The sequence below is a fragment of the Pteropus vampyrus genome, unplaced genomic scaffold, assembly GCF_000151845.1.
Source record: "Pteropus vampyrus isolate Shadow unplaced genomic scaffold, Pvam_2.0 Scaffold201, whole genome shotgun sequence".
Lineage (NCBI taxonomy): Eukaryota > Metazoa > Chordata > Mammalia > Chiroptera > Pteropodidae > Pteropus > Pteropus vampyrus.
In genome coordinates, this window is record NW_011888982.1 from 303,776 (window position 1) to 320,704 (window position 16,929).

Sequence of the window (16,929 nt, forward strand, 5' to 3'; positions counted from 1 at the left end):
TGGGGTGGAGATAGCATGTCAGAGAATTTAGTCTTCGTATTTTCCTCTATGATCCATGACACTCTAGTCAGATCTCTGTTTTAGCATTCATTTATTCTTCTATTTAGTTGTATATTAATTTTGTTTATCCTAAGCTGTTGAAATTCTCTGAGCAAGCACTGTAATCTTGTCCAGTCATTTCTCCATTTAGACTTTGGAGCTAAAGTCTCCTGACCTCTCTGTGCCTCAGTTTATTTATTTATTAATCATAATATCTGCACCCATCCACTTCCAAGATGGTTGTAAAGATCAAATGAAGTCATGGATATAAAAGTGTTTTGCAAAGTATTAAAATACTACATAAATAATAAAAATACTACAGTTACCTGGGTTAGGGCATAGATACTACTTAACTAGCCCTGTCAACCATTTGACTCAGTATGTGGCTCTTCAACAAATACTTTCGAGAAATAGGTTTTGTTTCCATGGTGGCCAGGATAACTCTAAAGAATGATAGCCCTGTTTATTGGAAACTCCAGCTTTTAGCTTCCTGGGAGATCTTTACTTTAGATCAGTGATTAACTTGTTCTTTTTTTATCAATCAAATAATCAATATTTATGGATCACTTATCACATGCCAATTGATGCTAAAGTATAAATGTGTAAGGGGGCAGTGGTGGTGAATATGAGTCTCTCAAGTCCCTTAGTTCTACAAAACTGTGCCAAATAGGCGGTAAAGACAAAGGTAGCATTAGGGATTCAAAGGATATAGAAGGGAATTCTTGTATACCTCATTTTCAAGTTCAGTATTTTATTGATGAATCTAGGGTAGGAAATATGCCATGGAAATAGAATTTGATGTATATCTTCAAAGATAGGTAGAATCTTAGCTGACAGAGGGAAGATGGATAGACTCATAAGATGATTCATTGAAATTATTGCTTGAATCATATTTTGGTATTTGCCCTAAGAAATCACCTATTGCTTTCCTATGTAGCTGTGCACCCCACAGTACATGTGAGGAGAATTCATGTTGACTCTTAGTCATAGGAAAACCCAAGATTAACCTGAGACAGAAGTCTTCAAGGAGCTGGTGGTTGCATTGCACTCTGGGCGAAAGGGAAAGTGAGAGGTAAAGTTCTTTGCATGTCAGTTCCTCAATGAAGAAGTGTTTTGTTCTCCCATTTGGAATTTTAAACCTGTAGTGAGGACCTGAATAGGTTAGGTTTTCTTTAGATCTTAGCAATACTCCTGAGGTGTTCTGCCTTTCCAAGGATCCAGACAACTTTCTGATCTCTTCAAATCCCTCAGCTTTATAGACCTTGCCCAGAATGCTTATAGAATCTTCATACAAGGTGAGAGATTAAGTTATTTATTGACACTGGATTGAAGATGAGTAAGATAAATTTTGTGTCTTGAGGAGCTTGTCTTTTGAAGAACATAAAGATACACTAACAAGAAATTGTGCTATAAAGGGCTGCATACAGCAATGGGGTAACAGGAGGGTGTACTAACATCTCAGTAAGGGCCACCAGAGAGAGTTTCTTGAAAGAGACAAAGCCAGAAGCAAGACTGGTGTATGAGTAGGAATTACCCAGATGAAAAAAAGAACAGGGAATGCTAGGAAGAGGAAAGAAAGTAAGGTGAATGCAAGTTGATAATTTGGGAGAAACTGTAAGGAGTAAAGTAGTGAAGGTATTTATGACATAAAAGAAAAAGTGAAATGAGACTGGAGTTTGAGAGGTAGAAACTTAGGAGATTGTATTCAAAGTTTAAAATACTTGAGATGAAGACTTTGGGAGAAAATGAATTCCAGTGATGGCCAGATTTGTGGTGGTGGCATCCTTGTTAAGAGGGTCAGGTACTGTGACACTAGTATAGGATGGATTGCCTACATGAATATTTGTTATTCATGAGGGTAGAAGATGTTAATTCTCAGAATCTTTGGGGAAATTTTAGAATCCTCTAGAGTCCATGAGATTGTTCTGAGAAAATTCTTCATGTATTTTTCACCTTAATGGGGGAATTATTATATGCCAGACAAGGTATTGAAATGAATTATAGTCCCTGGTCCCAGTGAAATCAAAATTGATAAATGAGTGCAATGCTATATGATGCGGTGAGAGGTCTAGACAATGGATTTGGCCAGACTTCTTGGGAGAGACTGGAAAGTTTTCGAGTGGAGGTGAAATTTGATGTGAAGGAAGAGTAGGAGTTTGTCAGGCAGGAAAATGTGGAAGGAAGGCTGTTTCTGAAAGAGGTGTGGTGATGTGAAAGAACTTGGGCAGGCCAGGTCTGTGAGCATAATGGCAAAAGTGACTGGAAAGAACTCCAGAAGTCCTTTGTCTTATTTTACTATGTGCTGAGAATCTGGGCAATATTTCAGAGGCACCAGAATTGCCATGACTTCTCCTAACTGGCATAGACCTTGTCCACTTCTAAGAATGTAACAGATACCTGCTAGGAAAGGAAGATTTTTCTCCGTCAGTGAAACTTTTACCATTTAATTTCTTATCCTGTTGACCTGCACATACATTGCTTTTAAAAGTTGAGATTTTGTGGCTATTCATGTGCTCAAAAACCTATGAGTTTTGAAACGCTCAACATTATAACTTTACCCAGGGCCTAAAGATCAATAGGATCATTGTCCTAGTGGAATACTTCAGTTGCTCATCCATGCAGAGGCTCATTTCTAAAATCAAATGTACACACACACACACACACACACACACACACACACACTCACGATAGTTTATTTTTTAAGCTCATAACAATGTCAGTTTCTTAACAGATTGTCATAGTTTGTCTAATCTTATCAATAGAATAAACTTTAAGTGAAATGAAACTTACTATAAAGATCAATTGGAGTCTTATTTACTTTTGTTCCATTCCTTGAAGATGTATTCCATGTAATAAACCTACATGTGTATAATTCAAATACAAGCATTGAATCAGCTATTATTATTTTTTTTAAGTAAAGAAATATTTATCCCAGTAACTTTTCCAGGTATTTGAGTGTCCCTAGTTAACTCCTTTTTGTTCCCTAAGGAACCATTTTCTATTTTGTTTGGTGACTAAAATGAACAGGATGCTACTGAAACCCATGAAATGATGAGTAGAATAAAAACATTGACTCCTATACTTGATTTCATACAGTAAGTCATCAGCCATCAGGGCTGCATGAAATGTTGGGGAGCTAATTCAACTCTACACTTTGTATTGTTGAGTACATAATATTGAGCAACTTTCTCAGAATAACATAACCTTGAGCACAAACTTTTTTGAGCTCTTACACAAAAAGAGATTTTCCAATAATGCCTTGGGAGTTAGTCATTCACTCATTCAGAAAATGTTTATTAAGTGTCTACTATGTGCAAGCCCAAACTCTTATGTATTCATGGATTTGCATTCTGGTGAAAGGAATAATAAACATTAAACAAGTAGAAAATTTTTTTTAAAAAAGGCAGAGTGACAGCAGGACGATGTGAGACTGGTGACCACATTATGTGGGAGTCATGGAGGAGCCTCCTCTCTGGATATAAATCATAATCCCTATATGACCTTCATTAACACAGAGATGGTTTGATAGAATAAACTATAATGATGGTGTTGTTGAATTTTACATTAATCTTCTATAGTTTTGGTAGCTTCACTGATTGCTAGGTCTCCCATTTTCTCACAGAAAACTGATAGAAATATTAAATACTGTGGAGGGTTGAAGCTTTTTGGAGAAAGAGGATTGTATTAAAAAAAAACATTAAAAGTAGAGTCTCAGTCTAGATTTTTGATGTCACATAGATATCAGGAGAGAGGAGAGCTATTAGAGAGACTAAAAGGTCTTTTAGCAAGGAATACTGAGTACCGATAGTGTGTGTGAAACTATGTTGGTTCCTGGGATGAGCCAAAAGAATGCAGGTAGCATTTGAAGTTCTCGGGCTTTTGAGCACTGAGTTGGGTGTTTAGGTAGTCACACTGCCCAAGGATGCCTGGGTGAAAGGAAAAAGACGTCCAGAGTGGAGAACGGAAAGGCACTGCTGAATTGGAGCCAAAAAACTCCTGTGTCCACCATGGCCTCTGGAGAGAGGAGAGCCCTCCCAAGGACCAAGGGGCTGTGTGGGGCTGGCAGAACGAGTCTCCACCATCAACAATGCCCTTGCAAAGTCTCACCCCCTCTGATGGTACCTCATTTCTGGAGCAGCCAGTGTGTGTCATCAAAGCCCCAGAACTGGAGACTCCACCAAACCATTCCCTCTCTCTCGTCCCCTCCCACTGCAAACCATAATCTTGCAGCAGACAATGAGGATAGGACAACTATTCAGAAAAATGCGTGGCTTTGGAGACTCAGGACATGTCCCAACTGCACCTGCAGGTTTTCTTTTCCTGGGGCCGACGGGCACTGGCTGCGCTGCACCTGCCGCAGGCCAGCTCCTTGCCTTTCAGCCACATACTTTGTGCTGGGTGTGCAGGCCCTGGCCTGCTCCACATCCTGCTCTGCCTGTGATGATATCTCCTCTACCTCACTAACTTCTCAACAGGCTCTAAAGTGAGGCTTTTGCTCTTTTATCTGCCATTTGATTTTCTCTAATAATATGGCTATGAAAAGAGAGACAAGCCCCACCCTCTTTCCTTCTCCCTTCCTGCCATTGTCTATGGTGAGATCTTGCTTGCCTTCATCCTATTACTTGTCAATTTCTTTCCTTATTTTTTTTTCATTATAATTTTTCAAGAAGCAAACTAATATATGTGGGTTCAAGCTGTGTGTGATCTTGGATGACAGATGAAAAAATGATCATTCCTGGAAACAGAAGCTGTAAGGATTAGAAGGCTCTTTTGAGGGAGTGGCTATTTTTTCTATCAGAAGCAACACAAACTTTTTGTAAAACCAAATGCTATTTGCTGCTGTACCTTGAGCATTTTAATAACTTTTTCAAGCTCTAAGAGACATCTACAGGGATGGGTTTGCTCTGAAAGAAAAGAAGAGATACACTAAGAAATAAGTAGCAGTACAAAACTAAGGAGCAGTGAGCATGGATGAGAGGAGCAGGAAATGTCTGCTAATACACAGATGGTTCCCTCCTTTGAACTCTATTAACTACCCGAATCATAAACAAGAATCTGACCCAATGATTTTCAATTATATTGCTATATTGGAACAAGGAGAAGATTGTGCTATAAATGATTAAGCACATGCCACTAGCTTTTCTGACGAAAACAGTGATTGAAATGCCCCAAATATTCTCCAATGACAGTTTTCTTCCTTTACTGGAATTTTTTATCTAAGCATTTATATTTTCTTCAAACTCCATTTTGTGTAGGACTGGAAGAAAACTGTCCCCTGAGTGGATGATGGGCAATTGAGGACTTTCAATGGATGTTCATGATGCAGGGAGCAGGGGACTGTGAAAGTGTACTTTAGGAGGAGGTTAGGGGAAGAAGAGTCCATATTTTACCCATTTATTCAAATGTCCTTTCTCCTGACAACCTCTCATCCAAGGAACTCTGTGTGTGTGTGGCTGAATTGTATAATAGGGGTAGTGTAGGCTGACCAGGCAGGAGGAGGTGAAAATAAACAAGAGGATGTGTGTCTTAGGGGGAGAGATATTTTCTTTAGGGATTAAATAGCGACATGAATACACAGCAAGCCACCAATTACTGAGGATGAGGCCACAGTGTTCAGCAACCAGAGGATGTTACTGATTGCTTGAAGATATAATGACATACTAAGGGGATTTCTAGCATGTTTTCAGCTCTCCCCATATTGCTCCTGAGGTTTCCATGCCCATGTCCATGTATGTGAATATATGCTTGAATGAAAGGCAACTAGGGATATCTCATCCTTTTGATGTGCATATTGGAGTAAATCTCTTTAAAGTGTTAAATTTACTTGCAGACCCTCATAGCATATCAGTTTCATTCCCTACCAGTCTATAAGCCCATGATGTCCTCAGCTATCCAGGACTCCTGCTTTGTTAGGCTGTCTTCACACGTTCTAATGAGGAAAATGATATATCCTATATCTGAACTCACAGTCTATCAAGATATTCTTCCTTACTATGTTTTATCAAATTATTTCTGGCTGCAATAAAGCCCACTTCTTTTCATTTTATTTTATTTTTTCATTTTTTTAGTTTTTGGGGGTATGGGTAAAATTAGATTAACATTTAAATTAAGACAACTCCTCATTTTTTGTTGTTCTTCTAAGACTCAGTTCAATTAAATCAAACCTTAGTTTTCATTTCTCTGAATCAAATAAGTGATTTCTTTTGAAACGTGTGATATACTTGTAAAACCTTTGCTATGCACTGAGAGTCATGGTTGGTTGGTCTCCAGGCCATCTAGAGCCGAGCTTCTTACACGTATCTATGTGTCACTGTAAGATATAGTGAAATGAAGGTTCTGATTTAGCAGAGCTGGTAAAGCCTGAGACTCTGCATTCTAACCAGCTCCCCATTAGCTGGTACTGCTCTACAGGCAGTGCAGGACTGCATCTGCTCCATGGCCAAATGAGTCATCAGCAAGTCCAGATTTACCTTTCAGAGAAAACTCCCTTGGATAAGCACAAGCTCTTCTCTCCACTGAAGCATGGACCCTGATACAGTGACACCCCATACTGAGATCAAGGTGCCCACCCTATGCTCTTCTATCATGCTCTGCTCACTTCTACTAACTACTTGTCTAGGTAGTCCATTGAGAGCTGTTTCTCGTCCTACTCCTCTCCAAGATTATCAAGCCGGACCATGTGCCATAAGAATAGAGTGCCCTGGGACACCACTGTAAGAAAGACTTTATGCTCCCTACCGAGTCTGAAGTCTGTTTTGTTTGCTATTCTTGGAATCTGTGCTTATCTTTTTCCCTCTTGTGTCCATCAGAAGTTGTGTTTTCCTAAAGTGAAGGTAAAAAACATTTCCTTTTTGTTTTGATCTACCGCACACCTGGCAATTCCTAGATAAGGGTGAGGTTTATGCTGTTCTTCCTCTTTCCTCACCATTTAATTTTTCCCTCTTGCCTCTCCTTTCTTCTTTTTGCTTTCCCTGTCTCCCTATTTCCCTCACATTCATCTAGCTTGATGTTAGCCATGAAAGAACAGCTACATGTGTTTCTATATGGGCACCTAGAGTGATTACAATTGTAATCCATATTATAGAAGCACTTTATATTTTTCAAGATATGGTTTTCTTGTAAGCAGAGAAATTCAAGAAATCAATTTAGTATGATCATGTAGAGTTTATGTGGCTCAGGGCTTAGAGTTTAACTGACTCAGGTTTCGATTTTGCATCCTCTCAGCTGTCATCATTAGCCAGTTTACTCACCTACACTTGCAGCCTTCATCAATGAGGGTGGAGTAGCTTTTGAAGATCAGCCTTGAGGACCCAGTGTTCAGGGGCCTACAGGTTGTAGTCAAAGGCCCATCGGCATATCTGTTACATGTGATCCCAAGACTGTGTTCAACTCACCTTTATTATCCGAGCCCTACATGCAGTCTATTTTCCCCTAATCTTCTGCATGATAAGAAAGTGATAAGTGATAAGAAATAGTCAACAATAAAAGAAATCATCTCCTACAGGAAGGAGCAGAGAACCATATGCACACATCTGGAGACTCATAGGCAAGATCTACAAGTGAATACAAAACGAAGTGAGTCTGAGGAGTGAAGATATGAGAGATTCAGAGTAGAGAAAGTCCCATCAGGTGTAAGTTTGAGTTCATAGAGTTTAAATTAAGGCCAGATAAAAAAATTGCTCTAAAAGTTACATAGCAATAGATTACAATTTGGTGGTTAGGTATAGCTATGGGAAAAGATTCCTTTAAAGCAACCTGTGTGCTTCTAGGACACTATTTTTGTAAGGAGAAAGTCCCTGGATGGTTGACCAATAAAGATTCTGATTTGACCAAGAATCAGCATCCTATGGAAGTAAATCATTTCATTCTTAGCTGAGTGTTTTTGCAGGGAAGGTATTTTTGCTTAATATAATGAGCAATCACCTCCTCATGACAACTGAACTGCACCTGCCTTGGCATCTTCCAGGCATGCCCACTGAGCATGTTGATCTTTGGAGGAATTCCAGTCCTGCTCAGGAACTGCAGCAGGTTGGCAGCCAGTGGCACTTACTGAGTGCTGTCTGAAAGCTGTAAGGGATAACCAAGGGAGCACAATATTATATCTCTTCTTGAGAAGGTGACAATGAATAAAAAGAGAAGTCCAAAATCTGGAAATGCAACCAAAGCACACAAATCCTTATATGATAAATCAGCTGCAGGTAATAATTATAAGATCTAACATTTATTGAGCTTCTATTATGTGCCAGACACCATTTTAAGTGTTTTCGATCTATTCACTTAAGAATTCACAACACTATATGGTAATTATTCCGATGTCTCCCACACTGCAGTTGTATAAAGTGAGAAACCGAGTGGTCAAGGCACCTGTCTGGAGCCACATGGGCAGGTAGTAAGACCAGAGTGCCAGTCCTGACTGGCTGCAGAGCACACCTCTAACCATAGACATGCTGCATCTTCAGTACAAAGGCTGCTGCTGGGGTGCTGTGTGTCCAAATGGGTTCTGAAGGAGAACATCCCATATCCTGACATAGTGATGAGGAGTTCTTGCTCAGTGGTCTTACCATAAGATGCATTTGCTTCACCTGGGGAATGAAACTGTGAGGGCTGGGGTTGGGCAAAGCAAAAGTCTCAGGGCCCCCTCAGAGTAGAAAGGGAATAGCAGCCTTGCTGTTGAGGAAAGGGGGTGGGAAGTGGTTTGCTGCCACTACCCACCTAGAGCTGGGAGACACAAGAGTTCCACCATTTCTGGTTTCATATGCTCAAGGAGAAAAAAGACTCACCACTTCCCACTCTCTCTGGTTCTGGGGTCCAGTCTTAAATTGTTCTACATTTTGACTTTATACTATACTATTTATACCCCCACACTCTACAATCCCACAAAACACAGCTCTCCCCTCTCAGCATTTGAAGGGATTTGTTATTCTTGCATTCTTCTCCGTGAAGCAACAGGTCCTGACAGGGCATGTGGTTGAAGCAGCCGCCTGCATGCCTCAGGTGGACTGAAGCAGGCCAAGAATGAAAGGGGGAGGTGTAGGACAGCCAGAATCCAGTCACCTGAGAAAAGAGGAATTCAACCAGGAGTAATCCCTCGCCCTCTTCACGTCGATACATCTCTCCCCATCCTGCCCAGATGCTGTCTGCCTTCCAGGAGCTCCAAAGGCCTGGATGTCGGAGAGAAGATCCAAGCAAACATGCAGAGCCTCTCTCAGCATGTGGCTTCACAGGACATCTGGACCTGGTGATAAGCTTGGGTGGCCTTATCTCCTCTTGTCCTGGTGGCTCTTCTGCCCACCCCTCCTCTTCCCACCTCTCATCTGCCAACACCTCCTCTGCCCACCCCTCCAGCTGTCCTTCCACACATCCTCCTCCTTTTCCTCTGGCCTGTCTCCAGATGCAGTGTTCTAGGCTGTGCCATGACCTGTACTGCCCTATGGGGCATTGTTTTGGAGGGATCAGATTGTTCCTTGCTATCTTCTCTAATTTTTGTTTTTAAGCCTTCTTCATGCCCCAGTATCTTTTTCTGACTCACTAGATCTTTTCTTTGGTTTGACATTTAGTCATAGAGCAATCACTCACCCTATGTCCATTCCTCCTTGTTCCTTTGATCAGTTATTGCTATAGCAACTATAACTTTGAGTTAAATTTCTAAACATATAAAATACCCTCATAGTTTCTACAACCTGACCTACCCTCTTCTAAATGGGGTGGGAGTTTCCCTTGACCAAGTATTGGGAGCTTGCAAAAGTCATGGCTCCATTTATTTCTCCTGTTTCCAGCTGAACAAAATAGTTAATTCTTTGCAAAACTCCCCCAAGTTACAGATCATGAGTGGGACTAAGAGATCCTTTAGCAAAGAACCACAGAGCACCGATAGTGTGTGTGAAACCATGTTGGTTCCTGGGATGAGCCAAAAGAATGCAGGTAGCATTTGAAATTCTCGGGCTTTTGAGCACTGGGTTGGGGTGTTTAGGTAGTCACTCTGCCCAAGGATGCCTGGGTGAAAGGAAAAAGACGTCCAGAGTGGAGAACGGAAAGGCACTGCTGAATTAGAGCCAAAAAACTCCTGTGTCCACCATGGCCTCTGGAGAGAGGAGAGCCCTCCCAAGGACCAAGGGGCTGTGTGGGGCTGGCAGAACGAGTCTCCACCATCAACAATGCCCTTGCAAAGTCTCACCCCCTCTGATGGTACCTCATTTCTGGAGCAGCCAGTGTGTGTCATCAAAGCCCCAGAACTGGAGACTCCACCAAACCATTCCCTCTCTCTCGTCCCCTCCCACTGCAAACCATAATCTTGCAGCAGACAATGAGGATAGGACAACTATTCAGAAAAATGCGTGGCTTTGGAGACTCAGGACATGTCCCAACTGCACCTGCAGGTTTTCTTTTCCTGGAGCTGACGGGCACTGGCTGCGCTGCACCTGCCGCAGGCCAGCTCCTTGCCTTTCAGTTACATACTTTGTGCTGGGTGTGCAGGCCCTGGCCTGCTCCACATCCTGCTCTGCCTGTGATGATATCTCCTCTACCTCACTAACTTCTCAACAGGCTCTGCAAAGCGAGGCTTTTGCTCTTTTATCTGCCATTTGATTTTTTCTAATAATGTATCAAGGGAGAGAAAAGAACTGCCCCTCTTAACTTTCCTGTTTATCTGTTTTCTTAAAAAGAAAAAAATCATGCCATGAAAACTTTGCCCCTACTCAGTTAATCTTTTTTGTTTCTTGTCCTTCTACCTTCTTTTTCTCTTCTGGTTCTCTTCTCCCTTATTATCTTTCTATTTCTCATCTCTCCCTTCCTCTTCCTCCCTCATCCCCTCCCCCTCCTTCTCTTTTCCAAAACAACAAGAAGTCTGATTTCCTGGATTTTGTGCTCCTTGCAGGTAGGGTCTATGTCCTCTTTTGCATATTGCTTTTGTCATCTAGTATATATAGTCTTCAGATATTGGATGCAGGCATAAACCCAGATAGGGTGATTTTCAGGGTCCTTGGAAATAAAGAGGGCATGCCCTCTTCCTAATTAATGATTGACTATAATTCCTAGGCCTCTACGTTCTTTTCTAAATTTACATGAATCAAAATAGAGTACTAAGTAATATTTAAGAATTCGAAAAGGCAAGAAGCCTGCTTTGCACTTAGTCAAATTTATACTAATTTAAGAACACAACAAGTAGACCACGGTATGAATTTGGTTAGTGGGAGCTCACGTAACTTAGATGCAAGTTCATGTTTACTTAATGAGATTTTAGACTGCTGTGCTTTTACATGAGCCATGCATACTATTAAGTTCGCTTTAATATTTCAGCACCTTGGAGTTAGCATAACAAACACATTAAGACTTGACTTAATCAGGGCAATAGTCATTAGTTCTATGGTTCCAGTTGCTTTAGAATTAGTGATTTCTTGACAGGATGAGAGAGGAATCAAAGAACTCTAATGTGTGTTAAATATGATAAACTACCATCTGTGTCTGTGAGTTTCAGGTGAAAGAGATGTGTGTGTGTGTGTGTTTGTGTGTGTGTGTGTGTGTGTGTGTTTGTGTGCATTCATATATATTAAGAGGGGTCATTTTTCTAATACTATCTCCAACAGATAACATTCCTGAAAATTCTAGTGATATGTACATTGGAGTTTTATCCTTGTTTCATGAGATTAATTCTCTAAATAAATTAGATTATTAAAGATATTTTTAGAGATAGCCTTCAATTTTTTTTGGCTAAGCGATATCATACATTTGGTTACAAGGAAGGGCCCAGAAGCCAGAATTTTTCATTTTCAGGTTTTACTGCCTCATTTAATCATTACATATGTGCTTCTATTGAGAACACAAAAATACTTCAAGACAGGGCACACATTCACTATATCATTATATTAATCTATGTATTTATATCATACAGTTCACAAAACAGTATCACTCAATTTTTATAAAACTCTTGTGAGATGAAGGCAGAGAGTAGGTATTATTCCCATTTTACATGGAAAGTAATTTGTGAAGTATTTTTCAGCCTATTTATAGGCTAAAAAATATAAATAGGGTGACCATACTTCCTGCTTTGTCTAGGACAACCTTGGATAACATTGTCCTGATGTAATTATTAGCGTCTTTTATTCTCAATATCATCCCAGTTTGGATGATAAATACTATGCCCCCCACAAATCTATGTCACTTTTCACTTAGAGTTTCAAAGTTCATGTTCTCTGTGCAAGCAATGTGATAGCTCATGACAATAAGAGGCAGTCAGAATTATAATCTGAGTAGGGGCCTAGGCAGCAAATCCAAGGTATAGCCTTACTAATTGTACCTCCTTACTGGGACGTAGTGCTATATAATCATTTCTTATGTTTGATACTTGATTACACGGCCTCTTATCATTGGCATCTTCTTCTCCAGGTAAAACTCTTTCCTGACACTGCCCAAGATGGCCCAAAGGAACATTCCTTGTCATTTTCCACTTGAGGAGTCCAACTCTTTTCCCTAACTTCCTGAAAGATTTTTGCCATTCTCTTTGCAAACCAACAGTGATTTGAGCTTCACCTACCTCCTTCCATGATCAGTTGAAACACATCTCACTTCTGCTGCCCCCGTGCTGACCTTGGAGCTACAGAGTCTGACAGCCTGGCTACCATTTATGAACATCTGGGCTCTTGGCGAGGTAAGGTCCCAGCATAATGTCCATAATGTTATTAGTACCAAACATGGACACCTTTACTTCGAAACTGGAAACTTCAACTAAAGAAAGAAAATTGCAAGTTCTAAGGTGTTTCAGATGAGAAGAGTGCCCTGGAGATAGTTGTCAATGGTCTCATTCACATACTTATAAATTACACCACCAGGTAGCCTTGAAGGGAAAATTTGGAGATTCTTTAGGAAGCTGGAGCTCTCAATTGCTCCAGGCTTCATGGAGTATGTATGGCAAGTAGATATTGTTTTAGAAAAAAGTCTCTAACGTTGAACTAGATGAGGTTTGAATCTTTTTTTTTTGATCTTTACCAATTTAGAACATTGAAGAATTTCTCGATTTTCCTAAACTCCAATTTCCTCAATCTGTAGAATTAAAATGATAAGTGATGTTTATGTTTACCTCTTAGGCTACTTGTGAAAAATGTATGAGATAATGAATGCGGTGTTTAGCATAATACCTGGAACAAAAGTGTTTATTGCATTTTTGTACAATGTATTATAGAGATTATGAGGGTTGTTTTATTCTACTTTATGACTCTAGCATATTTCTGAAGGATTCACTAAGGAAGACTTGACCAAATGGTTTTAATTAATCTTCTTAACTACCCTGTGCTGTAGGGCTAATTGTAGGAGGTAGTGACTCAAGTTTTAGATGCCACTTGTAGAGAACTTGTAATTCTTCTGCTGAAGGGCATGCCATTCTACATTTTCAGGTTCACTGTTGCCTGCCTCTAAGCTGTTGTATCCCCTTGGTCCACTCAAAGACTTTGGGGAAGGGGATTGGAGACAGGAAGGTGCAACTAAGGTTAAGGGGAGGACAGCCTGTGTTCACTCAATTTATTCAAATGTCCTTTAAGTTGACGACCTGTCACCCAGGGAACTCTCTCTGTGTCTTCCTGGGCCACATAATAGTGACAGTGTGGGCTGACCAGGCAGGAGAAGGTAAAAATAAACAAAAGGATGTGTGTCTTAGGGGGAGGAATATTTTCTTAATGGATTAGGTAGGAGGCCTGAGGTACACAGAAAACCACAAATTACCAGTGATGGAACTGGGAGTTGTTAACTGCTACACAAGGTAATGACACTCTGATAAAGACATTTCAAATGTAGAAGCATGCTTTGTCTCAATCAGGATATTTTACTGTTAGGTTTCTTTCCTTCCCCCTCCCCGCCCACCTTGTGTACTGAACAAGTTTCCTTGCAATACATCTCATGAGAAGGGGGCTTTGATTTACTTGGCCTGTATGAGGGTGGCTCCTCCTTCAGTGATAACTGAGACTGGAAACACTTTGAAATCATCTGCTTCCCTCTAATAAAAAGAGGCCACTAAACCAGAAAATACAAATACATAACTTCTGACTCTTTTTGAAATATTACCAACTAATCCTCTCAATTTGTTAAATTGTATGCATGTGTTAAAATTCTATTTCATTATGTACCTTTTTTAGTCTCTCCATGTCAAATGCAGTTCTCACCTTTTCTTGCCATACTTGGTGAGAATTACCATCAGTTCTGTGGAGGAGTTAGGGAATGATTCTCCGAGGAAATGGATACAGTTAAATAAAATAAAGTCAGGAAAAATGGACAATCTAAGGAGCAGCACAGAGAAACCTTTTCCAGACATGGCTGTCTTAATAGTTTCACAGTATATTCTAATTCCCTTTAACAATTTCCTTTAATTAAAAATAATATAACTTTTTTTTTGGCGGGGGGCAGGGGTGTGGAGAAGAAGGGCAGGAGAAGGATTGTTACAGTGAATCCAAATAGTGATAGATGATGATAGTACTGTCGCATGGAGGTAGAGTCCTTATTTTACAACATGAACAAGGTGAAAGCAGGACAACTGACCTAGAATATATTAACCCTTATGGCTTAGCATAAAGTAGAAACTTAGTGAATGTTTTGAGTGATTTTATGATGCAAGCAATTGCAAGCTTGGCTTTTTACAAGCACAATCTTGTATGCAAAGATATTTGCAGGTTAAGAATGCAGGGCTACCAGTTTTCAGTGGTAGTTTTTAAATTCTGTAGGTTTTTTTTTTTTTTTTTAAAGTACTCATTTTCCCTAACAGAATCTCTCCTTGCTGCTTGCAGGGCAATGCTCACATTTCCCAAAGGCACCTGGCTGGCTTTCTGCTGATCCTCCCTGAGTGCTGGGAGAAGGGGAAGCCAGTGCTTTGAGAAGCCAGTGAGAAGGCTATAGTCAATTTTCCAAATTATATTTATTTATCCATAGTCCTAACCCGGCCACCCCAGAGGCAGTCAAAGATGAGGCTGAGCAAAGTTGGCTGTACTTAGAGGGAGGAAGTATCAGGACAAGCCTGGTAGCAGGAGGCAAGGGGCTGCAGAGCTCAGATTAAGGGAGAAGAAAGCTCTTTCTTAAAGGTACTCAGTGTACTCGGATGACTCTGTTATTAAGTTGAGTGAATTTTCAGTGTTAAAATCATTTATAAATTGCTTTGGTAGTGAAATTAAGAGAATCCAGAAATCCAGGTATAGTAGCAGAAGGAAATGATTTGGGCAGATTATAAGAAACAGTTCAGGGGTTGTGTTCTATAATATACAAGGAAGCCCTTGAACAGAGCTCAGAGTTCTTAAGGTCAATTACCGACATCATCTTAAGTTTCACTAAAATTATTTAGAATTTTTTAAAAAGATTTTTTAGTTTTAAATACTATCAAGTAATAAATCAGGGTTATTCACATGGAAGTCAATTTTCAATCAACCTACAATAAAAAATTTAGGTACAGATGTATAAGATTAGTTCTTTAAATGATAAATGAAAATCATGGTCCATTATGCTCCAAGACATTGGCAAAGAAATTAAAAGAATGTGCACCATATGCAAAGGAATTGGCATTCTCATGCATCAGGCACTGCAGGCCTTCCTGGAGGGTAATCCCGTAACATGTGCTAGAAATCTCACAATTATTCTGGCCTCTAACCCAACATTCTTATATTTACAAACTTACCCAAGTAAGTAACAAATGATGCATGTGAAAAGGATAGTTCATTTTGGACATTATTTATAATAGCAAAAATGTCGGAACAACCAAAATGTCAATGGCAGGAAAATGGTTTAATGAAGCCTGTTGTGATAGTTCATCAGGAAGCCATTATAAGTGAGGCTGTAGACAAATATCTCCTGACCTGAGAAAAGTTCATGAGATAGTGGTACATAAAAAACAAAAACAAAAGCAATTTACAAAAGAGAATATTCAATGTGATTGCCTAAAAGTATGTAGGTATACTCTATGCATAAATATAGATATACTTACAAAATGCCTTAAAAAAACCCTGAATCTATACCAGAATATATATGAATAATTTGTTTAATTGCCTAAATTTCTAAATATTTTCAGTGAACCTCTGTTACTTTGTAATTAGAAAAATACAATTAAAAATACTGTGGGTTGTATTATTTATACCCACTTAAGGTAGAAAAATTGTGTCAAAGTCCATCTATATAACAATCTAAACATTCCCCCTTTTTCTTTGGATTGTCTTTTTTTAAGTTTTTAAAAAATTTTTGTTTCAGGTATACAGCCCAGTGATTAGACATTTATATAATTTATGAAGTGATTCCCCCAGTTACTCTAGCACCCACCTGGTACTATGTATAGTTATTATAGTATTATTGACTGTATTCCTTAAGCTGTACTTCACAACTCCATGACTATTTTGTAACTACCAATTTGTACTTCTTAATCCCTTCAACTTTTCGCCAAGTTCCCCAAGCTCCTTCCCCTCTAGTGATCACCAGTTTGTTCTCTGTATCTATGAGTCTGTTTTCATTTGTTGGTTTATTTTGTTCCTTAGATTTCACATATAAGTGAAATTATATGGTATTTGTCTTTCTCTGTCTTATTACTTAGCATAATATCCTCTAGGTCCATCCATGTCATTTCAAATGGTAAGATTTTCTTTTTTATGGCTAATACTCTATTGTATATATGTACCACATCTTTATTCTTTATTCAATCATCTATTGATGGGCACTTAGGCTGCTTCCATAGCTTGACTATTGTAAATAGTGCTGCAGTGAACATAGGGGTGCATATATCTTTTCAAAATAGTGTTTTGTTTTTGTTTTTGCTTTTGTTTTTGTTTTTGTTTTTGTTTTTGTTTTTGTTTAAATACCCAGAAGTACAACTTCTGGGTCATTATGTAGTTCTGTTTTTAATTTTTTGAGGGACCTCCAAACTGTTTTCCATAGTGG